Source organism: Oreochromis niloticus, linkage group LG9 (assembly GCF_001858045.2).
Source record: "Oreochromis niloticus isolate F11D_XX linkage group LG9, O_niloticus_UMD_NMBU, whole genome shotgun sequence".
Taxonomy (NCBI): Eukaryota; Metazoa; Chordata; class Actinopteri; order Cichliformes; family Cichlidae; genus Oreochromis; species Oreochromis niloticus.
In genome coordinates, this window is record NC_031974.2 from 24,225,799 (window position 1) to 24,234,585 (window position 8,787).

At 38.7% G+C, this 8,787-nt stretch overlaps 1 long non-coding RNA gene across 1 annotated transcript; it reads left to right on the forward strand.

The window, feature by feature from the left end:
• The first annotated feature begins 453 nt into the window (after nt 1-453).
• Nucleotides 454-6,086, forward strand: LOC102076169 (uncharacterized). The gene is made up of 4 exons (XR_001223681.3): nt 454-1,288; nt 2,106-2,221; nt 2,400-2,466; nt 2,718-6,086. It is a non-coding gene; the product is annotated as an uncharacterized LOC102076169 (long non-coding RNA).
• The last annotated feature ends 2,701 nt before the right edge of the window (nt 6,087-8,787 follow it).

Genomic DNA, 8,787 nt, shown 5'->3' on the forward strand with positions numbered 1-8,787 from the left:
TTAAGGCCCTAAATGTTCTCTCAAGATCACACTTTGAATGTTGTTTATTGGCAAAAGAAGAGACACTTATATTTATCAGACCTGGCTACCGTGGATTCGTGAGTGGACTGGCTCTCACAGGAAAACACCTAGATGGCAAATGTGACTGTGGCAGCACCAATACAGTCAGGAAAGAAGTATTTCCATCAATGAAGAAAGTTGTTCAGAGAGCTTGGATCAGCTGAAGAAACTGTGTTCAACATGCACACACTTCTGAACCTGGACTGCTGCACTAAAACAAAGACATAGTTACAATATCTACACAGTGCTAGTCTATATAAGACAATGTAGGGATCTGAGGCTGACTTTGTGCTTCTAGCTCGAATCCAGCCTGTTTAATCAGAAGAAGACTGACCTGGGAAATAATGAACAGTAGATGGCAGTAACACACCACTGATGCATCTAGCCTGCCAAACCCAAAGAAGAAGAACATGGCAGCAAGATTTCTGAAAGATTCACTCACTTTTTAACAATCCCACCAAATATTGTAGATTATGATTGTAAGAGGCCTGTCTGAACTTAATATACAGATTTCATGCTGTTGTTAACGGTGTGATTTCTGATGGTTATGTTTAAGAGGTTTGTATTGAAAGCATTTTGTGATAGTTTATGGTGGGTCACGTGATTTGGGCGGTATTGATTGCCTATTTTAGGCACCTGTTCATGCAGTGTAGGTTGGATGGTCCAAAATCTCAGTAGCATTGCTATGAAACTTGATCTTGTAGGGTTGCTACAGAAGGAGTCGGGGGATAAATGTTATCAGGCATTGTTTCAGTTTTTGAGAGAAGGAAGGTTGTTTTGGAGGATATGAAGTGGGGTTTTTTTTGTTTGTTTTGAGCGTGATTTCTGTCCACACTCCATACCAGTGGTGGCGGTAATGCACCATGCAGTTGTTTGCCAACCGCCAATAATACGTAAAAGAAGAAGTAGTGTCAGTTGGAGCAGAGAGGATTGACGTGTGGCTTTATGTTTTGGGGTTGCTGAGTTTTTGGTTCTTTTGTGTGTGTTGCTTTAGATTTTTTTTCCCCCTGTAGATTTCTTTTGTTGCTAAACATTTAAGATCTTGGAGAATCACTGTTTTTGGAGAAGGCGTCACACAAGTATTCAGGTCCAGTCTCACGTTCTTAGCAGCTTTTCATTTGTTCCTGAAGTTGCCAACAAAAATCCATCTATGGAAGAATCTCAACATGGAGCATGGCATCAAGGATGCAGAGGATTTAAGTCAGCAAATATGGATCCAGACACAGAGGTAGGCCCTGGCTGTTAAATGATTGCTGAAGTGAAGTTAGATGCTTCATTTACTGGTGGATGTGCACAATAAGCTGCCCTGTTGTTAATAGATGAGATTTGGCATATATGTCCTGGTTGGGGCTGTTTGTCTGCAGGAGGATTCTTTGATGCTGATTGCTGAGAGTTGAATGCGCGTGGGTACATTCGATTGCATGTTTGTATTGAAATATGGACACTGCTCTCTCCCTCCACTGTTGAACAGGGAGTCCACTTCAGTCCAGTTTGAAGAAACTGGTTTAAGCTGTTGGGAAGTATGAAGCAGATGGTTGGGTGTAGAGCATCTGTTCAAATCTCTTTGGCACATTTCAACATCAATCTGGTATAGATCCAGTCAGATGAAGATCTTGCAGATTGCACCCACTCTGACCTCAATCAGTTAAAAAGGCCCTCAGCTGTCACTGGTTTAGTCAAGAATGTGTTGAGATTGACCCACAGGCCTTCAAAAGAGCTTCAGCTCTCCCTGCAAGAACCCAGTAGAAACTCTTAAAACATTACACTGATGTCCTTTTTTTTTTTTTTTTTTTAAATTTCTCATCTCCATGGGTTGTTTCATTTGATTGCCATTGATAGTTTTTGTGATTTTTGTTGTTAACACATTCAGCTATGTGAAGAACAAAGTACTTAATATGAATATTTCTTTCATTCAGGTCTGGGATGTCATCTTTTTGTGTTCACTTTATTTTTTTTTTTTTGAACAGTGTATATTCACATTGGTTTTTGGGATGGTTGTTTTCTTAAAGCCTACTTTCTTTGTCAATTTCTGTTTCTCTCCACAGCACCTCACAAGGAAGGCGCACACCCTCATCAAGAGCTGCTCTATGGCCACAGAATCTGGCCAGAAGAGATTTTCCAGGGCCTACTCCCCTGGGTTCAGGAGGGTGAAGTGGAACAGGTACATCCTAATGCAGTTTATGAACACATGACTGGTTATCATGTCTTCAACTCGCACTGAGCTGACATCAGTGTGGTTGTTGATGCTGCAAAACAGGATGGTTTAAACAGATGCTTCGAAGCCTCTGCAACAAACCACCTGCTCCAGCAGAGATACTTAAACCAGTTTTATCTTTCAGTCTGTGAAGCTGCAAAAATGGCTGAGTGGAAGACTTGGATGACTTTCATCAATCTGAATCTCAACAGGTATGTACTCAGCATTGTTGCCCAGTGAGCTAGGTTCAAGTGAAATCTAGTGGCAAATTTGAGGAATGCAGCCAAAATGCAGAGTGTTTGAGGGATACTATTCTGTATAAGAGTGAGCAATTTAGTCATTATTTAATAACTTTTTTGGTATCATTTTCTGTTGTAAAGTGACTTGTGCCAAAGCATAACAGTAAATATTCTGACCCATGTGGACCATATAATCATTCCTTTTTTCTCTCGTCTTTTTTCAGGTGAAGCCTTGTTTTCAGAACTGAAGGAGGAAGTTTAGGAAAACCAGCACATGATGTAGAGAAATTTCAGCACTGTGGCTCGACAGGAGCAGGTCCTGCCTTACCTGAACACCTTTGTCAGTGATGGAGCTTCCTGTTTGTATCCAAACACTGGGTCAGTTAAAGAGGGTGGGGCAGTACAGAAAGGCCACCTCCTCCCTTGTGTTGGTGTAGCTGAAGTCGTAGACGTCCAATATTGCACAGTACTGTCAATATTTTCTCCTCTTGCCTTTGGTGCCGTTTATCCATCTAGATTATTTTGGTATGGGCAACCCACTTTTGTAGTTTTCTCTGAGCTCTGTGTCTCTGAAAAGTAATGTTTCCGTTCTAAAGAAATCCAGACTGTGTTACAGATCTACTGACCTTGTAGGAATTCTTTTCTTTCCACTGAACTACATCTGCTAACCATATCAGTGTCCTGGAGGAAGCACGTAAAGGCTTTGAACAAGAAGCTGGACTTCATGACAGGCTTCATGCTTCTTTGTAGTTGGCAGGTGTAGACACTGCACCAGATTTCTGAGTTTTAACAAATTAATGCATTTCAATAATACTTGGGACTAGAAAAGGTGGCAGTAGAGAAACAGGCAGTGCTTCATTTAACAAAGTCAATATTTATAGCAGAAAAGATGCAGGTCTAGATCATTTTGCTTAAAATATTTATTAAAAACCCTGGACTAACCTCTAGCCTTAAAACATGTTAAGCATAAAAATATTAACAGGTGTAATTAAGACATGTGTGCTCTTTCAAATACAGCCTCTGTCATGTCAACAAACATGAACAGAATACTTAAAATGGCCGTCAGATAAAATTCGCAGCAAACCTGATATGCTGCCAGTGCCAGCTAGATTCCATGTTGGAAAAACAGATGATGTGGAAGTGCTTTAAATTTCTCTGGAAACCACCAGCATGTGGTTTCAAAATCAGACCTCCACACATCATATTTCTGCCATGTTGTTTTTGAGACCAGTATGGCAAAAATCCTCATCTTGTGCTTCAGAATGATAATTCACAAATAAAAGGGGGCTGTAACAGTAGCTACAGCCATCTTTAGCTGTTAGCAAGGTTCTCCACTTTCTCTGTAAAAACTTGCACTGTGAAGTCCGGGGTTGTTCACATTCCATGCAGTGCTGAAGACACTGGTGTTGCAATCATAATGCAACAAAATGAAACAAAATATTTTCATGAACTCATCTCTTAATGTTATATACAAAACTTCTGATGGTGTCCTCTGATTTCCCAGTATGTATTTACAATAGCCAGAGTCGACTGAATTCGAATATTTCTAAAATCCAATGGATTAAAAATTAAAGGGCCAAAAATTCACCCTGTTCCTTTAATTTACTGAAAGAGATCAAATCTGAGACTCTAATATGTTGAGCTGCATGAAGATTAAAACTTAATACAAAAAAGCTGATCTACATTACAATATTTGTAATTAAATGAGCATTAGGTGTTGGAAAGACTCTCCACTTGCTCCTTCAAAACTTGTATTGTGAAGCCCGGAGTTGTGTTGTACATTCATACCAGCAACAGGGTTGAATTCATAATGTCCATTGCCAGCCAAACATCTGGGGTGAGGTGGGGAAGGTCCATTGAGGTCCAGCCGCAAAATTGCCCACAACATGATGATAGGGGGCCTGATAATTTGCAGCATTTGTGATTAACTTCATCTCCAGGTGCTGGGTGTATTCCCTGAGTGGGGGCTGTCCCTCTCCCTGAAACTGAATCACAGACAGATACAGAGTCAGTAAAACCAAAATACAGAGTTCTTGTTTGGAACTATAGTCAATACATTTCACCAAATTAAATGAATTCCCAAGATAATGACTGAATTAGAAACTGTTCTGTTTAATGATTGGAGATACTTGCATGAAGTGGGACGCCCTGATTGAGATGCTGAGAATCTGAACTCCTCCTAAACTTTCTTCTTCTGTTTTGAAACAAAGTCTTTACGTAAAGATGGAAGAAAACGGAAGAAATTTAATGAGTACAATAGACCCAAAATTCAAAATGAATTCAGTTTCTTATGTTCTAGTAACCTTGAAAAACACTCACCTGTTTGTAGGTCAGTCCTGTTAACTCTGCCATCTCTGTCATCTCCCATGGCTCAGGGTAATGTTTCTGATTAAAGTGATAGACGTTTTTAACTGGCTGTCTGAGAACAGCCCCGGGGTCCTTCCTTTGAGCACTTGGCCTTTTCTTCCTTCTCACATGTAGTACTTGTGACAGTGTTGCTGCCATCCTGGTTTCTTGGGACAGCAAAACCCTGTTCCTCCTCCGTGAGAGAGCTGGAAACAGCTTCAGCAGTCTCAAACATGTTGTTCCTCGTCTCCTTTTCAAGAGCACTCTCCACCCAGGCAGCAAGTTCTTCCATGGGAAGACTCCCTTCAAGGCTGCTGCCAGAAATCCACAAGTCTATATGGTCCACATGGCTCAGTTCATCTGTGTTGCCATGAGTCACTTTAGAAAAGCCAATTATACCAGGGTAAACTGCTGAGTGGATTTTAAGGCCTAGAGTTGGTGTAGGCAAGAATGCACAGGACTGAAAGAATCATTTTTTTTTTTTTTTTTTTTTTTTTTTTTTTCTCTCCCCTCATTGATCCCATTCGTTGATTCATCATTTAGAAAACTGAAAAAAGCACTCAGCAAGTAGTCAAGTAAATGAGCTCTACTAAAACCTTAAACCTTATTTTTCTAAATATTCATCATTGGAAGTCTGCTGTTTTTCATTTTAACCACTGATGTCTCAAGAAAAGAAAGTGTAATCTCACAGATAATGACCTGTTTGTAGTATTGGGTGGAAGGTTTTCAATTTCTATATAACAGTGATGTCAAAGTGAGGGCTGCAAGAGTTCATTTATAAATTTGTAATCAGCTGTGTAAGATGGTAGACTGGTATCACCTGCATATTAACTCACCTCCGCATTTACTGTGGGAAATGGCCACTGATGTGTGAGTGGGTTTGTTTCACAACTGCTGTGAGCCAGTGGCTGTGATTGGGCTGGGTTCATTGAAGGCAGATGTATTTGATTGCACTCTAGTCTACTTATACTCCAGACTACAAGTACTGCTGTTACTGATGGCCAAATGAAGCTTTCTGAAGTGTTGACGCTTGTATTAGCCAAAAGTATGAAGAGCAGCTTGAATCTACAACTTGAAATGAACTGCTTCATTATCATTGCCCAGTCACAGCTTCTGTTTAATATCATGTGATAATTCTGTCTGATATCAGGCTAACGTTGTGGTGCTTTGAACCTGTATTTTCTGTGTGACACAATGTTATGTCTGTTTCATGAATAAATTTGATGAGTAAATTTGTTTAAACATGAGCCATGGTGTGGTCTCCCTTCACTTGTGACTTCTTGACATTTGTAAACATAATAGACCAAAAAAAAAAATTATATATAATAATATACAATCCTATTATAGGTTGGGAGTATGCTACCGCCGTGAGGCCGCTTCCCCATGTGCTTATGTAATTCACCAATGGACCAGTTTGTTTATACAAAATATATCATAACTTGTATGTATAGTGTGTTCCTGATGTATATTTTTGACCTTGGAGCTTGAATTGCTTATAAATTCGGTTGTGAAAAGTTTATTCTATTTTATTTGGAAAAAGGCAGAACATCCTTTCTTCCTCGCTGACGCCATATCTGTCAATATGTTGCACACTTATCTCTTGCAAAAAAAAAAAAATCAGTAAAACACACCACAAATCCCACCAGTGATTCACTTCTTTATAAACCATTGAATCAAGGACTGAAGCAGTGACGTACTGAATGAAACTTCAGACGTCACTGATCTCTGGTCTCTGGACAGACGTACCAAGCCTCGACACAGTGCTTCTGCAGCACTCTGATGCTATCTTTGACACATGCTGGATTTTCAGCTTCAAATGGACCATCATTAACTGCTGTTGCTCACAGAATTGTACAGTTTCTGAAAAAATTACAGCAATGTCCACCCAAAATTACAGTTCTGCACTTTTAATACTGTCATCTTTGAACTGATATTACAGGAAAACTGATGCAAATATTAGTTAAACAGAAATCAAAATGTAATTGAATTGCATTCTGTTTTGTTTGTTAAAATAATTAGATCATTTATATTTTTAAAACATTTTTAAGCTCCTGTGTAACTTAATTCCAGCAGGTAATGGTATGGGATGAGATTCACTTCTATTAGCTGAATCGATGTTGTATCATCATTATTTAATAATTAATAAAGACAACAGTTCAAGTGATTAAAGTGGGGCTGTTTTTAGAGGCTTTCTCGTTATTTTGAGGGCCACTTGAAAAGTCCACGTCCTTCAGATTATGTAGCTTAATTTTCATATTATGAGTGTGAATATAGAGGATTGATGCTCAAGTTAACATAGAAAGTTGGATGCATGAAGTCTGAAGAATATTTGGATGTTCAGTCTCTGACAGCACATTTGGAGTCATGTAGACAGTTCAGTGTTGCCGGTGGGGGATTTGTGTTTTATTTCCAGCTTCTCATACACAAGGCACATCATATTCTAAAACAATCAAATTATTTACATGATAAAACACTTCATCAACTTCAGTGTGATATTCCAAGTGTATGTCACATGTACCAAGTTCAAGTTTTAGAAAATCCACAGATTCAGTCGACTGCAGGTTTCCCCAACCTATTTAAACAGTACATTTGCATAATGACTGAAACTACCATCACTGGTGAACAGAGGCTGTGAGGTAAATTTCTTGATCCTTAATATGCAAATTGTCATGACCATTGATCAATGAGTATTAATGTGTACGTACTCATCATTGAAAGAGTGGCCACTGACCTGTACGTGTTTCTGTAAACATTGGTCCTACTGAAAACGTTACGTCCAGATGAACAGAATCAACTTTTGGGGATTTCCTTACCTGGATGATTGAGCACGCGTCAAGGTATTTACAGAAGCCACAGATTCTATTGAATTCTAATATTTCTCGTATCAACAGGTTTTATGATAAAGGGCCTAATATTCATCCCATGCCCATCATTTACTAAAAGTACAGAAAACAGATCAGAATCCTGATATCCTGTCAGCTCAGTCATTGATACTAGCTGCTATTTACAGTATCTGTGATATTGAGCATTAGCTGTTGGTAAGGCTCTCCACCTTGGCTGATGTGTGTAGGAGAAAGCACACACCCACCTGTGATGAGAAACTAAACACAAGATTTCATTTCACTTTTTAATATCAAATATATTTGAGACTCAAGAAAAGTGAAAAATGGAGAAAGTATTTCATTTTAGCAAAGTGTTCACTGACAGGTGTTGCCAGCTTTGGTGGCTCGTCTCCCACTCAAAGAGGACCAAGAAGAGAACAATACAGTGTTCAGCTGCCTGGCTATGCTCTACACACACAGCCCTGCTCTGGTACAGTCAAAACCACATTTACATCTGTTTACATTTCCAATGTAGAGGATGAGTTTAGATCACTGTGGTCCAAGCTCGTTGTCAACTGTAGAAACAGTAAAGTGTGTTTCCTTACATTTGTTTTGTGTTGAAAGAAGCCTTCGTTTCACATTGATTATTAAAGAGCAGCTGTTCACATGTTTAGAAAGATGCTTTGAAAGGAAAAACTTCCGACTAATCATTTCTTTTATTATATGTTAAATAATTTATTCTTACAATCCAACACATGCATAAACTTTGACATGCTCTGATGTAAATCTTGAACTTCCTCACATTGTGCATTTTGTCCCTAAATTTTAAAAAATATTTTTAATTACACTTTTTTTTCTTAAATGTTTTTATTTATTTATTTATTATCTCTATCAAGTCGTGAATTTAATGAAACCCATAGTTGCTGCTTCCAGTCATGTCATGGGAAACAAGGATGTTGATAAAGGTATTATCAGAATTAGAATTCTGATAATATTAGAATTTAATAGAATCTGTAGCTTCTTTAAATACCTTGATGCGTGCTCAATCATCCAGGTAAGGAAATCCCAAAAAGTTGATTCTACAGGTCAGTGGCCACTCTTTCAATGATGAGGACGTACACATTAA